The sequence below is a fragment of the Bos grunniens genome, chromosome 17 (genome assembly GCF_055505025.1).
Source record: "Bos grunniens cultivar Pamir isolate PY7600 chromosome 17, Bosgru_T2T1.0, whole genome shotgun sequence".
NCBI lineage: Eukaryota > Metazoa > Chordata > Mammalia > Artiodactyla > Bovidae > Bos > Bos grunniens.
In genome coordinates this window covers 2,524,922-2,549,321 of record NC_141181.1, presented here as the reverse complement: position 1 = coordinate 2,549,321, position 24,400 = coordinate 2,524,922, and the positions used below count along the sequence as shown (strand labels likewise).

The following is a 24,400-nucleotide window of genomic DNA, read 5'->3' as shown; positions in this document are numbered from 1 at the left end:
AATCAGAAAGAGAAATTAAGGGAACAATCCCATTTACCATTGCAACAAAAAGCATAAAATACTTAGGAATAAGTCTTGTTGACTTGTTCATGGACTCCCAGAACTGCAGAAAGAGCAGTGTGGTCAGGCAGAGATTACCCCCTTAAATTTCACAAATAGTGCAGACTGTGGAGCTGCTTCCACAGCCTGAGAATTAGGGTACTAAGAAATGAACGAGACCAGGATGTAGGTTCATTGAGACCAACACAGTGTGGAGAAGTGGCAAATGCTAGAGGGATAGGGAGACTGATTCGACCAGCTTGAAAATGTAGCTGGACTCTGCAAGTGACCACTAAGAGTAGTTTTTGTAGGAATCAGTTGCATCTCAATAGGTCTTCTGGGCTTCCACTCACCATGTGGACCTGGAAACAATAATCCACTGTGATTATCAGTGTGATTATCAACAGAACAAGAGCCACCACCATTAACATGATTGTTTATGACTCATGAATAAAAAGATAGTCAATCCAAAGAAGTCATCTACCATGAAAGATGATGGCTTTTCCCACTCTTTTCCCCAGAACCAGGGGAATCTATGTGAGAAAGAAAGGGGCTCTTTCATAAGAGCAAGTATTTCCACACCTCTCCTGTCCACTCCAATTTAGTCCTTCATGGGTAAGGTGAAGGAGGAGGGGATTTTGGAGACAGATGAATTCGTGTATGAGATTAAGTTTAAAAATCATCAGGATTAAGTCTTAGTAAGTAAAAGACAATAGTCAGTATGAAAAAGAAAGTGACAAATTTAAGGAAGCAAATTGGGACATCACAATAGGGTCTGCTATGTGGTGGGAGGCTGGGAGCTGAGCAGAGCACAGTTACTCTTTGAAAAAAATAATCTTCATGTCTATCCCCTAATGTGGTAAGACTCCCAACAAAGCTGTTCAGAAAAGAAATTACTGTTATTGCTGTGAACAAGTGCCAGTGGGGAGAGGTAGTCAGTAAGCTCTGCTGGAGTGGAGGGTGACAGGCTGATGAGGATGTGGGGACTCGCTGAAAAGACATTGGAAGGGCAGGCCAGCTGGCCCAGTGAAACGGGCAGGATTTGGTTGGGCAGGAAGTTGGTTTTACTCTCCTAAAATGTGAAATATTTGAAAGGAGAAGGGAAACATAGAAGAAAATACAATTTTTTTTAACCTTCAGTTCAGTTCAGTGGCTCAATCATGTCCGACTCTTTGCGACCCCATGAATTGAAGTATGCCATGCCTCCTTGTCCATCACCAACTCCCGGAGTTCACTCAAACTCACGTCCATCGAGTTGGTGATGCCATCCAGCCATCTCATCCTCTGTCGTCCCCTTCTCTTCCTGCCCCCAATCCCTCCCAACATCAGGGTCTTTTCCAATGAGTCAACTCTTCGCATCAGGTGGCCAAAGTATGGGAGTTTCAGCTTCAATATCAGTCCTTCCAATGAACACCCAGGACTGGTCTCCTTTAGGATGGACTGGTTAGATCCCCTTGCAGTCCAAGGGACTCTCAAGAGTCTTCTCCAACACCACAGTTCAAAAGCATCAATTCTTCGGTGTTCAACTTTCTTCACAACCCAACTCTCACATCCATACATGACCACTGGAAAAACCACAGCCTTGACTAGACGGACCTTGGTTGGCAAAGTAATATTTCTGCTTTTTAATATTCTATCTAGGTTGGTCATAACTTTCCTTCCAAGGAGTAAGCGTCTTTTAATTTCATGGCTGCAATCACCATCTGCAGTGATTTTGGAGCCCCTCAAAATAAAACTGACACTGTTTCCACTGTTTCCCCATCTATTTCCCATGAAGTGATGGGACCAGATGCCATGACCTTAGTTTTCTGAGGCCAACTTTTTCACTCTCCTCTTTCACTTTCTTCAAGATGCTTTTTAGTTCCTCTTCACTTTCTGTCATAAGGGTGGTGTCACCTGCATATCTGAGGTTATTGATATTTCTCCTGGCAATCTTGATTCCAGCTTGTGCTTCCTCCAGCCCAGCATTTCTCATGATGTACTCTACATAGAAGTTAAATAAACAGGGTGACAATATACAGCCTTGATGTATTCCTTTTTCTATTTGGAACCAGTCTGTTGTTCCATGTCCAGTTCTAACTGTTGCTTCTTGACCTCCATATAGGTTTCTCAAGAGGCAGGTCAGGTGGTCTGGTATTCCCATCTCTTTCAGAATTTTCCACAGTTGATTGTGATCCACAAAGTCAATGGCTTTGGCATAGTCAATAAAGCAGAAATAGATGTTTTTCTGGGAGTCTCTTGCTTTTTTGATGATCCAGCAGATGTTGGCAATTGGATCTCTGGTTCCTCTGCCTTTTCTAAAACCAGCTTGAACATCAGGAATGTCATGGTTCACTTATTGCTGAAGCCTGGCTTGGAGAATTTTGAGCATTACTTTACTAGTGTGTGAGATGAGTGCAATTATGTGGTAGTTTGAGCATCCTTTGGCATTGCCTTTCTTTGGGATTGGAATGAAAACTGACCTTTTCCAGTCCTCTGGCCACTGCTGAGTTTTCCAAATTTGCTGGCATATTGAGTGCAGCACTTTCATAGCATCATCTTTCAGGATTTGAAATAGCTCAACTGGAATTTCATCACCTCCACTAGGTTTGTTTTTAGTGATGCTTTCTAAGGCCCACTTGACTTCACATTCCAGGATGTCTGGCTAAGTGAGTGATCACACCATTGTGATTATCTGGGTCTAGAAGATCTTTTTTGTACAGTTCTTCTGTGTATTCTTGCCACTTCTTCTTAATAGCTTCTGCTTCTTTTAGGTCCATACCATTTCTGTCCTATATCGAGCCCATCTTTGCATGAAATGTTCCTTTGGTATCTCTGATTTTCTTGAAGGGATCTCTAGTCTTTCCCATTCTGTTGTTTTCCTCTATTTCTTTGCATTGATTGCTGAGGAAGGCTTTCTTATCTCTTCTTGCTATTCTTTGGAACTCTGCATTCAGATGCTTATATCTTTCCTTTTCTCCCTTGCTTTTCACTTCTCTTCTTTTCACAGCTATTTGTAAGGCCTCCTCAAACAGCCATTTTGCTTTCTTGCATTCCTTTTCCATAGGGATGGTCTTGATCCCTGTCTCCTGTACAATGTCACGAATCTCTGTCCATAGTTCATCAGGCACTCTTTCTATCAGATCTAGTTCCTTAAATCTATTTCTCACTTCCACTGTATAATCATAAGGGATTTGATTTAGGTCATATCTGATGGTCTGGTTGTTTTCCCCACTTTCTTCAATTTAAGTCTGAATTTAGCAATAAGGATTTTGTAAGTTTTTAACCTTAAGTGGCTTCATTTTCAAAATAGTCTCATTATCCTACAGCCTGGGAAGATCCAAACATTCAGTGACTGATGACAGCCGGCCTCCTCACCCTTCTACTAACTTAGGCATCTAGGGTTGTCAGCAGGAAAACTGAGCTCCATGCAGCATATTATAGCTGGTAAGACCCAAGCTGAGAACAAGGAAGAGCTAGGGTTCACAAAGTAAAATAAAGAAATAAGTCCTACAAAGCCATACATCATTATTTCATCAGTTGTAGTAGTCTACTTTTCTAAGTCTGTTCTCTTGCACACAGTAACTAACCTCAACTCAGACATTGTCCTCTCAGATAAGTAACAGGCTGCAGAGGCAAGAGGGTGTGACTGCTGTAGTCTTCTCCCAGAGATGGAAGTTTGGCCAGAAGTTTCATCGCGTCTGAGTCCCAACAGGAATGTGGACAGAAGGCTTGCTCTCTACACAGGATGAGGCATTTGAAATTATTTATGTTGTTTTGGTGACTTGATCAACTAAAGCACCAGTTTGGAGAACTGATTGAAGGGTTCCTTGATAACTCAGTTCGTAAAGAATCTGCCTGCAGCGCAGGAGACCTGTGTTCGATCCTTGTGTTGGGAAGATCCCCTGGAAAAGGAAATGGCAAACCATTCCAATATCGTTGCCTGGAAAATCCCATCTACAGAGGAACCTGGTGGGCTGCAGGCCATGGGGTCACAAAGAGTTGTGCACGACTGAGCAACTAACACACAAACAGTTGGCAAAAGGACAAAGAATACTCAGGTGTATTAGCTGATATGTTGCCTACAGAAAGTCGACAGTTAGAAGAATGCTGGCTGCTTTGTAAAGAGTATAGAGTTATTCTTCAAACTGTCACACCTATTGTAGGACTGTCTTTTAAAAACATACTTATTTATTTATTGAACGTGCCACAGGGCATGCAAGATCTTAGTTCCCTTGCATGGATGTGCAGAGTCATAACCACATAACTGCCCAGCACACCCCTAGAACTGTCTTGTAATTTGAGATGTATCAGCATGGTAGGACAATAAAGTGTAAAATTTATGTTTTAACACTCTTTCCCTTAAGAAAATGATGGTAAAATTGCGAAAACTAGAAACTATAAATCATTATTTTTATACTAACAACTCTATGAGCTAAAATTTGCTTGTATATGGCATGGTTGCACTAACTTAACAATGCAGTTATACTAAATTTCAGGCCTAAATATCCAGCCATCTGTTATTCATTTCTACCTCCATGGTCCACAAGCACATCAGAGGTGTTTTCTAATTCCCTTTTTGATTTTCTTAAATGCTATGGCTGTTCACATTTATATTGTTGAATTTCCATGTATATGAAATTTCCAGTTTTACCTCTACCATTGATTTTTAGTTGTATTCCTGTGATCATAAAATATAGTTGGTATGATTTCAGTGTTCTTACATTTGTTAAGACTTTTTTGTGACTTATCTTTTCTACTTTGAGTTGTGAACAAAAAAAAAAAAAAGAAAGAAAGAAAGTAAAAAGGCAGCAGTATTAAAAAAGAATTCTAACCAAAAATATCATTTCAGAAAATAAAAGACTGCTTTATAAAGCAAGAATTTAATGTTACCATCAATTAACTTGCAGTCCTTTTTTTGATGAAATTATTTTTTGGTTAAAATTCTTTTTTGATATTGTTCCTTTCTCTCTCTCTCTCTCATTTTTTGGTAACTTTTAAAGTAGAAAAGTCCATCCCCACTGCCTGGTACACTGTCTTCAGGCTCATCTCCTATCATTTACTCCCAGCCGCCCTTAGCCCTGCTCTGCCCCTCTGAGGCCCGGTGACGCAGAAGGATTTTTAGCAATTTGAGCCCTTCAAGGCTCACTCCTACAGAACCTCTCTATTAAAACTTCTTTCTGTATCCTTTTTTCCTGTCTTAATTTTCTGCCTAGAAGTTCTCAATCTCTGACATAATCTATATTAATTATCAGCTGTCTTCCCCAACCATAATGCAGCTCCAGGACAGCAGTGATTTTGTTGTGTTCTCAGCTGTATCGCCAGAGCCTGGAACACACCTGATAAATAATAATGCTCAATAAATATTTAGTGAATGAATGATTGAATAGACCTGTGTATTGAGTACATACATCTGAAGAACTCTCCAGACCCTCTTTCACCTGGCTTACTCCTGTGAATCTTTAAGATTTACTTTTCATCATCAATTGCTCAGAAATCCTTTCCTGTTTTTTTCTCCCATCTTCATCCTTATTCCACTGTATTGCAATTACTTGCTTATTTCATTATATCTCCTTTACATGAAGGCAGTGATCATGTGAGCCCTGTTCACATCCGTGGCCCCATTCCTGACACAGAAGAGGTATCACACATATCTTTGTTCTTTTTCTTAATACCATTCTTCAAACATAACATGCATTTTTAATCTTCTAAACTTTTCTTCATACTATTTAGTTGTAAAATACTATTTCTACACTTCTATTTGCCTCCCAAGTGGCTCAGTAGTAAAGAATTTGCTTGCCAAGCAGGAGATGCAGGTTTGCTCCCTGGATCAGGAAGATCCCCTGAAGCAGGAAATGGAAACCCACTCCAGTATTCTTTCCTGGGAAATCCCATGAACTGAGGAGCCTGGCAGGCTACAGTCCATGGGGTGGTAAAGAGTCAGACACAACTTAGCAATTAAACAGCAGCAGCACATTTCTATTTGATATATCTAATTTATTAGTACATCAGTTTCTATCATGTATGCCTACGAATTATTTTTCCTATTGTTCTCAAATTGTGCACCAGTGCATCTTGGGATGCCACAGACTTTTCACAGGGGAACTACAGGATACTTTAATGTTTTGGGAGAACTACAGCAACATCATGTGGACACCACACGAGATACTTATGGTTCCACATTTGATTGTGTTTCAATAACATTATATCTTTGTGAAGCTGGAGTTTGGTGGTTTTTGTGATAAAAGGCAAGTGATGCATGAAAATTAATGTGGAACAGAAAAGCAGGATGTTAGTTCCCCCTGTGATTCCAGGTACTGAGAAGTGCACAATACCCACCAAGCTCCTGCATCTCATTATATATAATGATGGCTGGGACTGAAGTAAAAAGATTACTTTTACCTTTTAAGGTATATGTATTATTTTTTACATAGTTCTTAAACACTAGGAAACAAACCTTATTAAGCTATTTGGATCTCTTAGATATTTCTTTTGACCTGGTTAGGAAGGGAATGAAAGATTACTGAGATGCTATGGGGAACATGAACCAAGACAGTTTAAAAACCTCTTTATTTAAATTGGTGCTCCAATTCCAAACTTTTAGGTCAAATTCACAAATATTGCATACACTCGAGTATACCTCTACTTCTACAAACTGTCAAACATCTGTAGAGTTGATCATTTTTTAGTAGACTGTAGTCTGATAAATGTGACGTCAATAGGGCCCCTTTCTTTTCACCCCTCATTCTGTCCTTCACACTTCCCAGCTCCATGTCCTGCTTTCTCCTTCTCTCTTTGATCTATGTGAGTTTCCTTTTATATTGATTAGTGTGGCTGAGTAAAAGATTTGGTCATTTCCTCTTTTACTAGTAAAAAGACTTATCTAGATATATTTCCCCACGTGTTGATTAGAGCTGAGAACCTTATTAAATTAAGGAAACTGTACACTTATCACCTTCCCCTGGTGAATATTGCCCTTATACTTACCAAATTCTTGATGAATATTAGTTATCACTGAGTACTTCATTTTGGTAAGAAGAATAGATCCTCAAATAATTAGCTTGTTAGGGGCAACAAGCAGAAATGTTAGTTGTTGCTTTACAGCAATTATTTCATTAAACTTAAGCATTTGACCAAAAATCTTTTTATCACCTGTTTCCAACAAAGGTAACAGTCACTGTAGAATTTTTTATTTTCTACCTTCAAAATGACACTTAATTAGGCTAAAGAAAAGATGTTTTAGAATACACTTCCCCACCTTTTGCTGCCCTTTTCCTGAAAGAACTCCCACTTGATCCTTTTGCTTTTTCCATCTCTCCAAGTCTAGAGTAGAACCCTCAACCCGGTGTATGCCTGAACCCATTAGGTTCCTTCAGCAGAACGTATCTTTGCTCCCTGGTCATTCACGTGTTTGTCCTATCCCTAACTGTACCATGCTACACACATCATTCTCTCTTTGTCCACATGGATACGACTACTACATCTAGACCCCTTAGAAAAGGGAGTAGAGAAATAGGATATCAATTGTCTTTTCAAAAGACATCAATACAACCTAATAGACCAGTTTAGGGTTTCCCTGGTAGCTCAGCTGGTAAAGAATCTGACTGCAATAGAGGAGATCCTGGTTCAATTCCTGGGTCAGGAAGTTCCCCTGGAGAAGGGACAGGTTACCCACTCCAGTATTCTTGGGCTTCCCTGGTAGCTCAGACTGTAAAGAATCTGCCTGCAATGCAGGAGACCTGGGTTCAATCCCTGGGTTGGGAAGATCCTCTGGAGGAGGGCATGGCAACCTACTTCAGTATTCTTGGCTGGAAAATCCCCATAAATGAGGAGCCTGGTGGGTTACAGTTCATAGGGTCAGAAAGAGTCAAACATGACTGAGTGACTAAGCACACAGCACAGACCAGTTTTGGGAGGAAATCAAGAAATGACTATGGGATTGTGTGGCAAAAAGCTCAGGGAAGATAAAAGAATGCTTCATAGAAAACTATAGCTTCAACATCATTCTACCATGGGACTGGACTGAAATCAGTTGTATTACACGTCCCCAAATGGAAAATACTCTCTGGTTTCCTACAATGTGATTTTCTGGTTACCTTTCAATGATCTATTAGTCTTGCAAAGTTCAGGTGTTTGTTTTTGTTTTTTTGCCAGCAAGTCATTTATTTACCTGGCACACCTGGTCAGCAATTTGTAATGACTATGTCATCTTTCTTACATGAAGAAATGTAATGCAAATAATAAGAAGGATTAAGGAAGTATTAAAAAAGCAGAGACATTACTTTGCTGACAAAGGTCCATCTAGTCAAAGCTACGGTTTTTCCAGTAGTCATACCAGCCATTTCATTCTCTGTTGTCCCCTTCTCCTCCTGCCTTCAATCTTTCCCAGCATGGGGATCTTTTCAAACGAGTCAGCTCTTCGCTTCAGGTGGCCAAAGTATTGGAATTTCAGCTTCAGCATCAGTCCTTCCAAAGAACACCCAGGACTGATCTCCTTTAGAATGGACTGGTTGGATCTCCTTGCAGTCCAAGGGACTCTCAAGAGTCTTCTCCAACACCACAGTTCAAAAGCATCAATTCTTTGGCTCTCAGCTTTCTTTATAGTCCAACTCTCACTTGGATACCACTCCAAGCACTGTCAACAGCAATCTTACAAAATTCAAAATGATATTCCTCTGCTGACTCCTGTTCTTCTGGAATTTAACCAACCCTTGCCTGTTTGGACTGCCTTGAGTTCCATACTTACAGCACTTCTCAGTGAAGAGCCTGAGGACAGGCAGCAGGTGCTGGGGTTGTTACAAGGAAAGCAAAAGCTCAAAGCTCTGCTAGTGTTTTGTTTTATATTTTGTTTTAAATGATGTCTATATGCGTCAAATCTTACATTTATTACAATCATGTTTCAAAAGACCAATGCTATTTCCTTGTGACTATGTATGTTCTGATCTTATTGATGTCTTCCTTCACCCCATTTATCATGTCAGACCAACTAAGTCTTCAGTCTGGTTTAAACATAATCTGTTGATCAAACCGTTGAGTTTTTTTAAAAAAATGCTTTACAAGGCTTTAAAAAATACTTAATTTAATTTTACGGCATCACCAACTCAGTGGGCATGAGTTTGAGTAAACTCCAGGAGTTGGCTATGGACAGGGAAGCCTGGTGTGCTGCAGTCCATGGGGTCACAAAGAGTTGGACAGGACTGAGCTACTGAGCTGAACTGAAGGAAGTGCTGTCCCTTCAGAAAAGCTGTATAATGAATTTCAAAAGATCTTTTCAAGTTAATATCTTTTACTCTGTGAGTATTCTTATTCCCCAACAGCTGAGACACAAAATGAATGGGTGTCATTGTGTTATTTTGTTTAACAGATGATCTGAAATATACAACCATATAAATGGCCTAAATGCTAACATGATTATGTTTTTATGGGCATTTATTGTGCAACTATATTAGTTTTTCTTCTTTTATTTTTTACCCATAGCACTCATCTTATTCTCTGTGAGTATATCCAACATCCAAAGAGACCTTATTGCAACAGGCCTGGTGTATATGCCATTTGTTTCTCATCAGCAGAAACACAAGTGACCAGGGTATGTTGCAGAGACACTGATGTATTATTGGGATTTCTCTCCTCTCCCTTTCTCTCAGTCTTTTCTTATGTGTCTCTTCTCACTTATTTGCATCTGGCTCTTTAGTAATGTTAAACAACACTATTTCTATGGTCGATGCATGAAAGGAGAATTGATTAGTGTTCGCTTTTGATTATATTTATCTTTTTCTCCATCTCAAAACAATTATTGACTCAGTGATATCCAAATTTCTTCCTTCCTTCCTATCTTTATTTCCTTCTCTAAGCTTATTTCATGCCTTTCTTCTCTTTCTTATACTTTCTTTCTCTCTTCTCTTTCTCTTTTCCCCTCTTTCCCTCCTCTTCTCCTCTTGCCTTCCCTCTTCCTTCCTTCCTTCCTTTCGTTCTTTGTTTTTTTCTTTCCTCTCCCTTGATTATTATCCTGAGCAATACTGTAATATTATTGCTTTATAGTTAGACTACCCTTAAAAGAAATTCTAACTTCTTTGTGACAAATTTCTCCTAATTGCTAGCCTTTAGATTTCTGGTATGCAGATAGTAATAATAGGGTGTTTGGAACTAAAGAAACCAGGGAGGTTTTTGGCAGTGTATGAAACGTGAAAGTCACTCAGTCATGTCCAACTCTTTGTGACCCCATGGACTATACAGTCCATGGAATTCGCTAGGCCAGAATACTGGAGTGGGTAGACTTTCCCACCAGGATCAAAACCCAGGTCTCCTGCATTGCAGTTGAATTCTTTACCAGCTGAGCTACAAGGGAAGCCCAAGAACACTGGAGTGGGTAGCTTATCCCTTCTCCAGTGGATCTTCCTGACCCAGGAATCGAACTGGGGTCTCCTACATTGCAGGCAGCTTGTTTACCAACTGAGCTATCAGAGAAGCCTAGGCAGGGTATACTAGCATACAAATTCATTCTTATGCTGATCCAGAAGTTTAGAGGCACTGAGTTTGTATATGATACACCACATATCTTTCATGCCAAACAGCTAAGAGAATGACATCAACATTGCCGTCTCGTTTTTTTTTCAACTTTACAATATTTTATTGGTTTTGCCATATATCAACATGAATCTGCCACAGGTATACACGTGTTCCCCATCCTGAACCCTCTTCCCTCCTCCTTCCCGGTACCATCCCTCTGGGTCATCCCAGTGCACCAGCCCCAAGCATCCAGTATCGTGCATCGAACCTTGTTTCATATATGATATTATACATGTTTCAATGCCATTCTCCCAAATCATCCCACCCTCTCCCTCTCCCACAGAGTCCAAAAGACTGTTCTATACATCAGTGACTCTTTTGCTGTCTCCTATACAAGGTTATTTCTACCATCTTTCTAAATTCCATATATATGCCTTAGTATACTGTATTGGTGTTTTTTCTTTCTGGCTTACTTCACTCTGTATAATTGGCTCCAGTTTCATCCACCTCATTAGAACTGATTCAAATGCATTCTTTTTAATAGCTGAGTAATACTCCATTGTGTATATGTACCACAGCTTTCTTATCCATTCATCTGCTGATGGACATCTAGGTTGCTTCCATGTCCTGGCTATTATAAACAGTGCTGTGATGAACATTGGGGTACACGTGTCTCTTTCAATTCTGGTGTCCTCAGTGTGTATGCCCAGCAGTGGGATTGCTGGGTCATATGGCAGTTCTATTTCCAGTTTTTTAAGGAATCTCCACACTGTTCTCCATAGTGGCTGTACTAGTTTGCGTTCACACCAACAGTGTAAGAGGGTTCCCTTTTCTCCACACCCTCTCCAGCATTTATTGCTTGTAGACTTTTGGATCGCAGCCATTCTGACTGGCGTGAAATGGTACCTCATTGTGGTTTTGATTTGCATTTCTCTGATAATGAGTGATGTTGAGCATCTTTTCATGTGTTTGTTAGCCATCTGTATGTCTTCTTTGGAGAAATGTCTATTTAGTTCTTTGGCCCATTTTTTGATTGGGTCATTTATTTTTCTGGAATTGAGCTGCAGGAGTTGCTTGCATATTTTTGAGATTAGTTGTTTGTCCGTTGCTTCATTTGCTATTATTTTCTCCCATTCTGAAGGCTGTCTTTTTACCTTGCTTATAATTTCCTTTGTTGTGCAGAAGCTTTTAATTTTAATTAGGCCCCATTTTTTTTATTTTTTCTATTATTTCCAATATTCTGGGAGGTGGGTCATAGAGGATCCTGCTGTGATGTATGTCAGAGAGTGTTTTGCCTATGTTCTCCTCTAGGAGCTTTATAGTTTCTGGTCTTACATTTAGATCTTTAATCCATTTTGAGTTTATTTTTGTGTATGGTGTTAGAAAGTGTTCTAGTTTCATTCTTTCACAACTGGTTGACCAGTTTTCCCAGCACCACTTGTTAAAGGGATTGTCTTTAATCCATTGTATATTCTTGCCTCCTTTGTCAAAGATAAGGTGTCCATATGTGCGTGGATTTATCTCTGGGCTTTCTATTTTGTTGCATTCATCTATATTTCTGTCTTTGTGCCAGTACCATACTGTCTTGATGACTGTGGCTTTGTAGTAGAGCCTGAAGTCAGGCAGGTTGAGTCTTCCAGTTTCATTCTTCTTTCTCAAGATTGCTTTGGCTATTCGAGGTTTTTTGTATTTCCATACAAATTGTGAAATTATTTGTTCTAGCTCTGTGAAGAATACTGTTGGTAGCTTGATAGGGATTGAATTTAATCTATAAATTGCTTTTGGTAGTATACTACCCGTCTTAAGTTTTATAATAGATTTTGATATAAGCTATTTTGTTTTGGTTGAATTGTTTTTTAACATTTTATACAGTTACATGGACTTATTTTAAACTAAGATTTTTCTAGTTTTGTTCTGCAAATATATATATCAGCACTTTCCATAGCACTGAGGTTTTGAAAATAATAACTGTGTAATTAATTGTAATTGTGTGCCAAAACCATGGTTTGTGTAATGGAAGTTTTTAGTAGGTTTTGTATGGCACTTCTTCACAGAATAGGGACAGTATAGATTTGACACCTTTAATTCAAATGTGAGCTATTAAGAGATGGTTGTGGTGTAAAAGCAAAAATTATAGCAAATTATTGTTTACTCTTTGAAATTCAGGTTCTCGTTTTATTTTTTCTTTTTAGTCTGCATTCTTTCAGTGATTTCCCAAAAGTTTCCTTTGCTCTTAAACATATACCTTAGGGCAAGCATCATATTTTGGAAATTAATTAAGAGAAATATTAAAAAACAAGATCCAATGAAACCTGCTGTACCAAGTAGTAAGGGTCTTTTAGGCAAGGCTGTGGGGTCTTGTGATTGCCAGACTTTGGTTAGGGTGTAGTCAGGAAAATATGAGAGATCAAATAGGTAGACTGGGTAGACTGGGAATATGAGGGCCCATTTCTGTAAGTCTGGGCTACTTTAACATTATGCTACCTTGGATTGGATGAAATATGGCCAACAAAACCCCTCAGTTATGCTCTGCCTACTTATAAGGTTTTGTACTTTAGCTTTTCATTTCCTATTCAAGAATCTGTTTCCATAGAAACACAAATAAGAGTATCACAAAAGCGATTTCTCTGCTTTTGCTTCCATTTAAATGGAAAGAGGATTTACAGCAGGCAAAAAACTCAGCTTTAATAAGCAATATTTTAAAATGTGTCCTTCAAATTTATCCCTCTCAATTCATAAAGTAGTTACAGGTAGCTAAAATTTTAAAGCAAAACAAGGCAATTTTATATGTGGAGCAAATTATAAGGCCTGCATTTAAGCTAAAATAGGTTCCTGATCTTGAAATGCCTGCTAGTCTCAGCTACAGTTCCAAAATACTATGTACTTTTTCCATCTCAGGGTCAGCTCACCTCTTCCTTCCTGGAGAGATCACCATGGGACATGGTTACCAGGGAGGGAGTAACCTGATGTTCTGAGGTGTGTTTTTTGTCTGTTTCCAAGTGTCCCATACAACTTTTCTATTATTGCTGCTTTGGACACACTCTGCTATACACTTTATTTATTTTTAATTGAAGGATAATTACTTTATAGTATTGTGTTGGTCTTGGAGTACAGAATGAAGCAGGACAAAGGCTAATAGAGTTCTGCCAAGAGAATGCACTGATCATAGCAAACATTCTCTTCCAATAACACAAGAGAAGACTCTGGACATTACCAGATGGCCAACATCAAAATCAGATTGATTATATTCTTTGCAGCCAAAGATGGAGAAGCTCTATACAGTCAGCAAAAATAAGACCGGGAGCTGAGTGTGGCTCAGATAATGGACTCCTTATTGCCAAATTCAGACTTAAATTGAAGAAAGTAGGGAAAACCACTAGACCACTCAGGTATGACCTAAATCAAATCCCTAATGATTATACAGTGGAAGTGAGAAATAGATTTAAAGGACTAGACCTGATAGGCGGATTGCCTGATGAACTATGGACGGAGGTTCATGACATTGTGCAGGAGACAGGGAGTAGGTAATCTCCAAGAAAAAGAAGTACAAAAAGGCAAAATGGCTGTCTGAGGAGGCCTTACAAATAACTGTGAAAAGAAAAGAAGTGAAAAGCAAAGGGGAAAAGGAAAGATAGACCCATTTGAATGCAGAGTTCCAAAGAACAGCAAGGAGATATAAGAAAGCCTTCCTCAATGATCAGAGCAAAGAAATAGAGAAAAACAATAGAATGAGAAAGACTAGAGTTCTCTTCAAGAAAATTAGAGATACCAAGGGAAAACGTCATGCAAAGATGGGTTCAACAGAAGCAGCAGATATTAAGTAGAGGTGACCACAATACACAGAAGAACTATACAAAAAAGATCTTCATGACCCAGATAATCATGATGATATGATCACTGACCTAGAGCCAGACATCCTTGAATGTGAAGTCAAGTGGGCCTTAGAAAGCATCACTACGAACAAAGCTAGTGAAGGTGATGGAATTCCAGTTGAGCTATTTCAAATCCTTAAAAGATGATGCTGTGAAAGTGCTAGACTCAATATGCCAGCAAATGTGGAAAACTCAGCAGTGACCAGAGGACTGGAAAAGGTCAGTTATCATTCCAATCCCTAAGAAAGGCAATGCCAAAGGATGCTCAAACTACCACACAATTTCACTCATCTCACACACTAGCAAGTAATGCTCAAAATTCTTCAAGCTAGGCTTCAACAATACGTGAACCATGAACTTCCAGATGTTCAAGCTGGTTTTAGAAAAGGCAGAGGAACCAGAGATCAAATTGCCAACATCTGCTGGATCATTGAAAAAGAAAGAGAGTTCCAGAAAAACACCTATTTCTGCTTTATTGACTATGCCAAAGCCTTTGACTGTGTGGATTACCACAAACTGTAGAAAATTCTTAAAGTGATGGGAATACCAGGTGACCTGACCCGCTTCTTGAGAAATCTGTATGCAGGTCAGGAAGCAACAATTAGAACTGGACATGGAACAACAGACTGCTTCCAAATAGGAAAAGGAGTACCTCAAGGCTGTATATTGTCACCTTGCTTATTTAACTTCTATGCAGAGTACATCATGAGAAATGCCGGGCTGGATGAAGCACAAGCTGGAATCAAGATTGTGGAAGAAATATCAATAACCTCAGATGTGCAGATGACACCACCCTTATGGCAGAAAGTGAAGAAGAACTAAACAGCCTTTTGATGAAAGTGAAAAAGGAGAGTGAAAAAGTTGGCTTAAAGCTCAACATTCAGAAAACTAAGATCATGGCATCTGGTCCCATCACTTCATGGCAGATAAATGGAGAAACAGTAGAAACTGGCAGATTTTATTTTTTTGGTCTCCAAAATCACTGCTGATGGTGACTGCAGCCAAGATATAAAAAGACATTTACTCCTTGGAAGAAAAGTTGTGACCAACCTAGACAGCATATTAAAAAGCAGAGATATTTCTTTGCCAACCAAAGTCTGTCTAGTCAAGGCTATGGTTTTTCCAGTAGTCATGTATGGATGTGAGAGTTTGACTATAAAGAAAGCTGAGTGCCAAAGAATTGATGCTTTTGAACTGTGGTGTTGAAGAAGACTCTTGAGAGTCCCTTAGACTGCAGGAGATCCAAGCAGTCCATCCTAAAGGAAATCAGTCCTGAATATTCATTGGAAGGACTGATGCTGAAACTGCAATACTTTGGCTACCTGAAGTGAAGAGCTGACTCATTTGAAAAGACCCTGATGCTGGGAAAACTGAAGAAAGAGTTCAGTTCAGTTCATTTGCTCAGTCGTTTCCGACTCCCTGCAACCCCATGGACTGCAGCACGCCAGGCCTCCCTGTCCATCAGCAACTCCTGGAGTTCACTCAAACTTATGTCCACTGAGTCATTTATGCCATCCAACTATCATGTATGGATGTGAGAGTTTGACAATAAAGAAACCTGAGTGCCAACGAATTGATGCTTTTTGTCCCTTTTTATACTTTAATAAAACTCTGCTATACAAAAGCTCTTGAGTGATCAAGCCTGGTCCCTGGTCCTGAAGTTAAACCTTCTTCTTCAGAGATCACAAATCCGACACTGTTCACCATAAGCTATCAATGGGAAGAAGGGGTTTTGTAGAGGGATGCTCTCTATGAATATTCCAGAGACTCCACAAGTGTTTGTCACGTCTAAAGGCCCCATATCTCAGAGAGTTACTCCCAGTAGAAAGCTAAATAGCTTTGAGGGCTCCAGGGCTTCTTCAACTCCAGCCTGGGAGCACAGTAACGTGGCTTCTGCCCTCTCTTCCACCACTACTGCCCAGCTGCCCCAAGTTCTCAGACTCAGAGCTTCCTGTGCCAGATGGCCTTGGCTGCCCTAGTTCACCTAGGACAGAAAGCAGAGGGAGAAGGCTTTAGCTTTCTGGATTACAGTCAACGCTGCTGCTGCTAAGTCACTTCAGTCGTGTCCGACTCTGTGCGACCCCATAGATGGCAGCCCACCAGGCTCCCCCGTCCCTGGGATTCTCCAGGCAAGAACACTGGAGTGAGGTGCCGTTTCCTTCTCCAACGCATTAGAGGGCAAATACAGTCAACGCATTAGACAGCAAATACAGAATTACCACAGCAACACGGCCACTGGAGTGATTTCCGACTCATCTCAACTCAGATGCAGCTTCCCTGTGCCCTCTCGGCCACACACCCCCACACCCTCACTGTGCTGTAAAATCATTGTTTAGTTTATCCTTCAACATTTTAAGATGCATCTTTAGTTATCTTATCAGTATATATTTTCATTTGTATCTTATACATGAAATATTTGGCAGTCCTTTTTTATCTGAATTGTAGAAATTTTTGCAAGTATAAAATAAAATAAGAGTAGTAATAGTAAAAAGATGACAGCTGTAGCTTGTCGGGATGGCCGCCTTTCCGCTCTTGTTCACTCGCATTTGGGGGAAACCAGCAGCTGTCACTGAGCTGCCACTGTTGTCAAATTCCCACAATGCCTTTTCAGTAGAAAGATTGTCCTACAGAGCCGGTGTTTCAGTTTCCATTGCCATTTCTCAAACTATGTGGTAGTCTTATCAGAAACACAATGCGGTTTTAATAAAAAGATAATCTTTTCTATATGTTCTGTTAATCCTATGATCATCAAAAGATGAAAAATACTTTGGAATAAAAATGGTTACTGCTGGGGGCCTCAGGCTTCTTTGGAAGTGTAGCAATTCATCTACATGCTGAAATAAGATGCTCCCAAATCTGCTGGAAATGGTAGAGGGAAAAAGCCACCCTGCAATCCAATTCTGGTATAAAGGAAAACAGAGTATTTGTCTGAGAGGGCACAAACGTATGACTTGTTCCAAGCAACTGGTACGAATGTGTGAACCGGGTGAGGTTCTTGTCTGTTGTAGCCAACTGAATACCTGCTGAAGGAATTGAACAGTTCTTGATATTGAGAGAGTAAATACCTAGTATATTTGAGGCAGTTGATTCATATATTCATTTATTAAGCACTTATTATATGCAAGAGGGCATCAAAGGGCAAACACACTGAAACCATACTCACAGAAAACTAGTCAATCTAATCACACTAGGACCACAGCCTTGTCTAACTCAATGAAACTAAGCCATGCCCGTGGTGCAACCCAAGATGGGCGGGTCATGGTGGAGAGATCTGACAGAATGTGGTCCACTGGAGAAGGGAATGGCAAACCACTTCAGTATTCTTGCCTGGAGAACCCCATAAACAGTATGAAAAGGCAAAATGATAGGATACTGAAAGAGAAACTCCCCAGGTCAGTAGGTGCCCAATATGCTACAGGGAGGCCTGGCGTGCTGCGATTCATCGGGTCGCAAAGAGTCGGACATGACTGAGCGACTGATCTGATCTGATATGCCAGATACTGAGCTAAATGTTTGTCATTTTTATTGCACTTATAATTAGAGAACAATTAAAAGAGAGAGAGAACAGAAGGTTAAGGGCCAGGAGAAGGGAAAGGAAGTAAAAGTCAAAAGAGATCTATGTGAAACATGTACCTAGAGATGCTTCATGAATGAAGTGGGTCTTAAAATAGTGTATTAATCAAGGTTCTGCATAGAAGCAGAATCAGTAGGAGATTATATATGTGTATATATATATATATGTGTGTGTGTGTGTGTGTGTAAAAGTGAAACTCCAATGTGGTGTTTTAGAGGGGCTCTGAGAAACTCCAGGTTTTTAGCACAGAAAGACCCACTACCATAATATACATTCTAAGATATCGGGATTAGTCAGAAGGTTTTCAGGAAGGAGAAACTGTCCTCAAGCAGTACAGAATATACATTGTTGTTATGTAATCCCTAGTACAGAGTTTCAATTGAGTTGTTTGTTGTGTAATCACCAGTTCTGGGCTTAAAGTAAAAAAAAAAAAATTTATGTGGCTAAGACCAAGGAATATAAAGAAAAACAAGATGTTTGTCCTTTCCTCCTCCTTGAGAATTCCAGACCCCTATCTTCTCCTTGAGAGCCCCAGACCCCTTTATCCTCCTCAGAGACCCTGGCTTCTTATCAACATGCCTAGGAATTGACTCTCTCATCACCCGCCCCCCACCCCCCACCGAATTTTCTTTTAGGGGAATTATGTTGCTAAGGGAAAGGAGCATCATTTTCATTCCATAACTACTTTCTGCTGTTGAGGGGCATGGTGCCTAAACTGTCGAGACAACATATTCTCCTAACCCTCATAGTGACCATCTTTGATCCAGGGGCCCCAAGTAATAGTTGTTGGAGGAGGTTGTGGCACTCGTAGGAGCCTGGACAACCATTTGTAACTTAAAAGCTTTCAGACCATTAGAAACAAACCCCATTTTACAGTTACAGATGTAAGGCAAAACAGTCATTAAACTAAGTTAAAACATAATCAAGATTAAAAGTCACATTATGTCCATAGTTACATCAGTCCATCTTAGGATTGTTAGATGTCATCACAGAGTTGAAGAAAGTCCTTTCCTTGAAGCAGAAAAACCCACCATGGGGAGTCTTCAACTGATGAAGTGGGGAGTGCTCCACAGACCCAGCAATTAGGCTGATTGTGGAATGCAGCATAGGAATGAGTTCAGGAAGGTGCTGTCGTTAGGGTCAAATGGCAGATTCAGGACTTTTGGAGTTAGCAGAAGCAAGCCCACCTAGATTCTCAGGCCCATCTCATTTCCTGGCACAAACAGCAGTCTGTTTAACTAAAAGGCTGGATCAGGAGTTAATGTCCCAGTAGTATCTGTTGAAAAGCTAAAAGCTGAGTCACATAGTTAATTTTAAGACTTCAGAATCTATGACAATATCTGTGCACAAAAACAGTCTGTCACAGAGACAGTCCCTTCTTCATAGGGTTAGTTTGAGCCCTCATTAAAGCTATGGGTAAAACTTTAAACCAACTCTATTGTGTTTCCTGAGTTAGCTTACATGGGTGTCTTTTAATAATGTCATTAGCCTTTTCGAACTATGGAATGAGGTTCGTGACATTGTACAGGAGACAGGGGTCAAGACCATCCCCATGGAACAGAAATTCAAAAAAGCAGAACGGCTGTCTGGGGAGGCCTTACAAATAGCTATGGAAAGAAGAGAAGCGAAAAGCAAAGGAGAAAAGGAAAGATATAAGATTCTGAATGCAGAGATTCAAAGAATAGCAAGAAGAGATAAGAAAGCCTTCCTCAGTGTTAAATACAAAGAAATAGAGGAAAACAACAGAATGGGAAAGACTAGAGATCTCAAGAAAATTAGAGATACCAAGGGAACATTTCATGCAAAGATGGGCTTGATAAAGGACGGAAATGGTATGGACCTAAAAGAAGCAGAAGATATTAAGAAGAGGTGGCAAAAATACACAGAAGAACTGCACAAAAAAGATCTTCATGACCCAGATAATCATGATGGTGAGATCACTTACCTAGAGCCAGACATTCTGGAATGTGAAGTCAAGTGGGCCTTAGAAAGCATCACTACGAACAAAGCTAGTGGAAGTGATGGAATTCCAGTTGAGCTATTTCAAATCCTGAAAGATGATGCTGTGAAAGTGCTGCACTCAATATGCCAGCAAATGTGGAAAACTCAGCAGTGGCCACAGGACTGGAAAAGGTCAGTTTTCATTCCAATCCCAAAGAAAGGCAATGCCAAAGAATGCTCAAACTACTGCACAATTGCACTCATCTCACACACTAGTAAAGTAATGTTAAAAATTCTCCAAGCCAGGCTTCAATAATATGTGAACTGTGAACTTCCAGATGTTCAAGCTGGTTTTTAAAAAGGCAGAGGAACCAGAGATCAAATTGCCAACATCCGCTGGATCACGGAAAAACCAAGAGAGTTCCAGAAAAACATCTATTTCTGCTTTATTGACTATGCCAATGCCTTTGACTGTGTGGATCACAATAAACTGTGGAAAATTCTGAAAGAGATGGGACTACCAGACTGCCTGACCTGCCTCTTGAGAAATCTGTATGCAGGTCAGGAAGCAATAGTTAGAACTGGACAGGGAACAACAGACTGGTTCCAAATAGGAAAGGGAGTACGTCAAGACTGTATATTGTCACCCTGTTTATTTAACTTCTATGCAGAGTACATCATGAGAAACGCTGGACTAGAAGAAACACAAGCTGGAATCAAGATTGCCGGGAGAAATATCAATAACCTCAGATATGCAGATGACACCACCCTTACGGCAGAAAGTGAAGAGGAACTAAAAAGCCTCTTGATGAAAGTGAAAGTGGAGAGTGAAAAAGTTGGCTTAAAGCTCAACATTCAGAAAATGAAGATCATGGCATCCGGTCCCATCACTTCATGGCAAATAGATGGGGAAACAGTGGAAACAGTGGCTGACTTTATTTTTCTGGGCTCCAAAATCACTGCAGATGGTGATTGTAGCCATGAAATTAAAAGACCTTTACTCCTTGGAAGGAAAGTTATGACCAACTTAGGCAGCATATTAAAAAGCATAGACATTACTTTGCCAACAAAGGTCCATCTAGTCAAGGCTATGGTTTTTCCAGTGGTCATGTATGGATGTGAGAGTTGGATTGTGAAGAACGCTGAATGCTGAAGAATTGATGCTTTTGAACTGTGGTGTTGGAGAAGACTCCTGAGAGTCCCTTAGACTGCAAAGAGATCCACCAGTCCATCCTACAGGAGATCAGTCCTGGGTGTTCACTGGAAGGACTGATGCTGAAGCTGAAACTCCAATACTTTGGCCACCTGATGCGACAAGCTGACTCACTTGAAAAGACCCTGATGCTGGGAAAGATTGAGGGCAGGAGGAGAAGGGGACGACAGAGGATGAGATGGTTGGATGGCATCACTTACTCAATGGAGATGAGTTTGTGTAAACTGCAGGAGTTGGTGATGGACAAGGAGGCCTGACGTGCTGTGGTTCATGGGGTCGAAAAGAGTCAGACATGACTGAACTACTGAACTGAACTGATTACAATAAATCAAAAGAATGTCTCAAGGTTGTAAAAATTTTACCAGACCCACTCCCACAATATACATTCTAAGATATCAGGATTAGTCAGAAGCTTTTCAGGAAGGAGAAACTGTCCTCAAGCAGTACAGAATATACATTGTTTTTATATTATCTCTAGTAGAGAGTTTAAACTGAGTTTTTTGTTGTAATCATCAAGCTTAAGGTAAAAATCATTTTATGTGACTAAGACTAAAGAATGTAAAGAAAAAAAGATGTGTGTCCTTTCTTCCTCCTTGAGAATTCCAGATCCCTATCTCCTCCTTGAGAGCCCCAGACCCCGTTCTTCTCCTCAGGGACCCCAGACTTCTTGTCAGTCTGCCTAGGAATTCACTCTCCCCCCACTATGTTGAATTGTCCTCCTTTTTCCAGACCCTAACTTTCCAGACCTAACCACAGTCTGGGCTTTTCTGAGAAAACTTTAGGCCTTGGCATGCCCAACTTTGTTTCCCTTCCGGACCAAGGAGATTCCAATCTTCACGTCCTCAGGACAGCTACTTCTTGGTGGAGGAACGTTAGTTGTGTAGCAAGGTCACACACTGTCACCATGAGGATCTTCATGGTTTTGTATAGTTCAGAGGGATCGTCACACGAGTACCAGAAATTAGAGAGTATTGATCCCAGTCCAGTTCAGGGATTTCCCACTCTTTGTTCTTATTTCTGTTTAAGCGTGTGACACATCTAAACCTCTACCTTCTAAGAAGAGTCTCTTTAGGCTTAAGGAAGAGAAGACCCCTTTTGTAAACACTTACACAAGCCTGGTGTTGGCACATATTCTGGTTCTGAAAAGGACGACCTTTAATGCCACCTCAGTAAAGCCCAGCAGAAGAGTTTACCCTGTATTTGGACTGGAAGAAATGTAGAGATGTGAGAGTTGGACTATAAAGAAGGCCAAGTGCTGAAGAATTGATGCTTTTGTACGTGTGCTAGAGAAGACTCTTCAAAGTGCCTTTGACAGCAAGGAGATCAAACCAGTCAGTCGTAAAGGAAATCAACCTAAATATTTATTGGAAGGACTGATGCTGAAGCTCCAATACTTTGGCTACCTGATGCAAAGAACTGATTCATTGGAAAAGACCCTGATGCTGGGAAGGATTGAGGGCAGGAGGAGAAGAGGACAACAGAGGATGAGATGGTTGGATGGCATCACTGACTGAGTAGACATGCGTCTGAGCAAACTCCAGGAGATGGCGAAAGACAGGAAAGTCTGACATGTTGCAGTCCCGGGGTTGCAGAGTCAGACATGACTCAGAGACTGAGCAGCAAAAGGGTGTTTGATGTACCATGTATTGGCACATATATATGGAATCTAGAAGGATGGTGCTGATGAACTTGTTTACAGAGCAGTGATGGAGATGCAGACATAGAGAACAGACTTATAGACAAGGGTTGGGGAGAAGAGAGAGAAGATAATACGAATGGACAGAGTAGCATGGAAGCATACACACTAACACATTTAAATAGATAGCAAATGGAAATTTTCTGTATGACTCAGGGAACTCAAACTGGGGCTCTGCAATAACCTAGAGGGGTGAGAATGGGCAGGAGGTGGGAGAGAGATTCAAGAGGGGAGGGGACATATGTATACCTATGGTTAATTCATGTTGATGTATGACAGAAATAAAACCAATATTGTAAAGCAAACATCAATTAATTAAAAATAAATGAATATTTAAAAAATTTTTTTTAATGCATTTGGCATGTTAATTCATTAGGAATAAATACAATGTAAGTTCAAAATTTCACCACTTCTTTGCCATCAGAAGAAGGAAAATCTTCAGCAGTTCCTCAATAGTGGTTTAGTAGAAATAAAATTCGGAGAAGGCAATGGCAACCCACTGCAGTACTCTTGCCTTGAAAATCCCATGGATGGAGAAGCCTGGTAGGCTGCAGTCCATGGGGTCGCTAAGAGTCAGGCACCACTGAGCAACTTCACTTTCACTTTTCACTTTCATGCATTGGAGAAGGAAATGGCAACCCACTCCAGTGTCTTCATGTTAAGTTCTATTTACTTAGGGATTTTGTTAGTTCACATATGTTGAAGTCCTACTATGAAAAATAGTCAGTATTTGGACATAGATTTTTGTTTGTCTTACAGATATTCTACTCTGAAACATCCTCCTAAAGCCTCCACCATAAGGGATTTGCAGCTCTGTTCATCTTATTTCCTAGATGGATGCTTCAAACATGGAACACCTACTGTCTTTCCAGAGTGAATCTGGGATCCTATGAAGAGGAAGAAGAGAGAAGTCTGTAAAATCAGAATCCTGGATACCCATTAGAGAACACTTTATGCACAAAAAAAGTGATCATGAAAATGAAGTCTAAAAGATGTTTCTCCCTCTCTTCTGGCTCTCTGTGTTTTCACTTTCTGTTAGCGAGGCATTCCAGAGGGATTAGGCAATAGGGTCATGATCCAAACTGGAAGTCAACTGCTTTCTTATCTTACAGGCATCTCTATTTTGAATATTCAAAACTGAACTAAGGGTGTTTCCCTGTACCCTCAAATATGCTATGTTACCTCAGGGCCTTTGCACACAAAGTTTTCAACTTCCCTGTTTCCCCCTTAGTTCCAAGAAAGCTCTTTGATCTCAGATCAATAGTCAGCTTCTAAGGTGGGATTCTCTGACATTGCTAAGTCGTATCATCTAACTAAAGTTCTCAGAGCTCTATGCACATTTTTTGTATAGTTCATATCACAGTTTTCAATATATATTGTGTTATCATTTAGTTAATGTCTATTTGCTTAAAAGAATTGACAGTAAATGCTTTGAGGGCATGATATATATATATATAATACATTAAAAAATATATAATTATATAATATTTATATATAATTATATATATTATATATAATATATGTATAATTATACATATATTAATTATATATAATAAAGTATACATTATATGTATATAATA

At 40.0% G+C, this 24,400-nt stretch overlaps 1 long non-coding RNA gene across 1 annotated transcript in view; it reads left to right on the top strand.

The window, feature by feature from the left end:
* Nucleotides 1-23,822, top strand: part of LOC147354923 (uncharacterized) — a 34,453-nt gene extending 10,631 nt beyond the window's left edge. The window contains exon 3 of the long non-coding RNA XR_015144099.1: nucleotides 23,580-23,822. This is a non-coding gene — a long non-coding RNA (uncharacterized LOC147354923). The remainder of the gene's footprint in view (nucleotides 1-23,579) is intronic.
* Nucleotides 23,823-24,400: the final 578 nt, after the last annotated feature.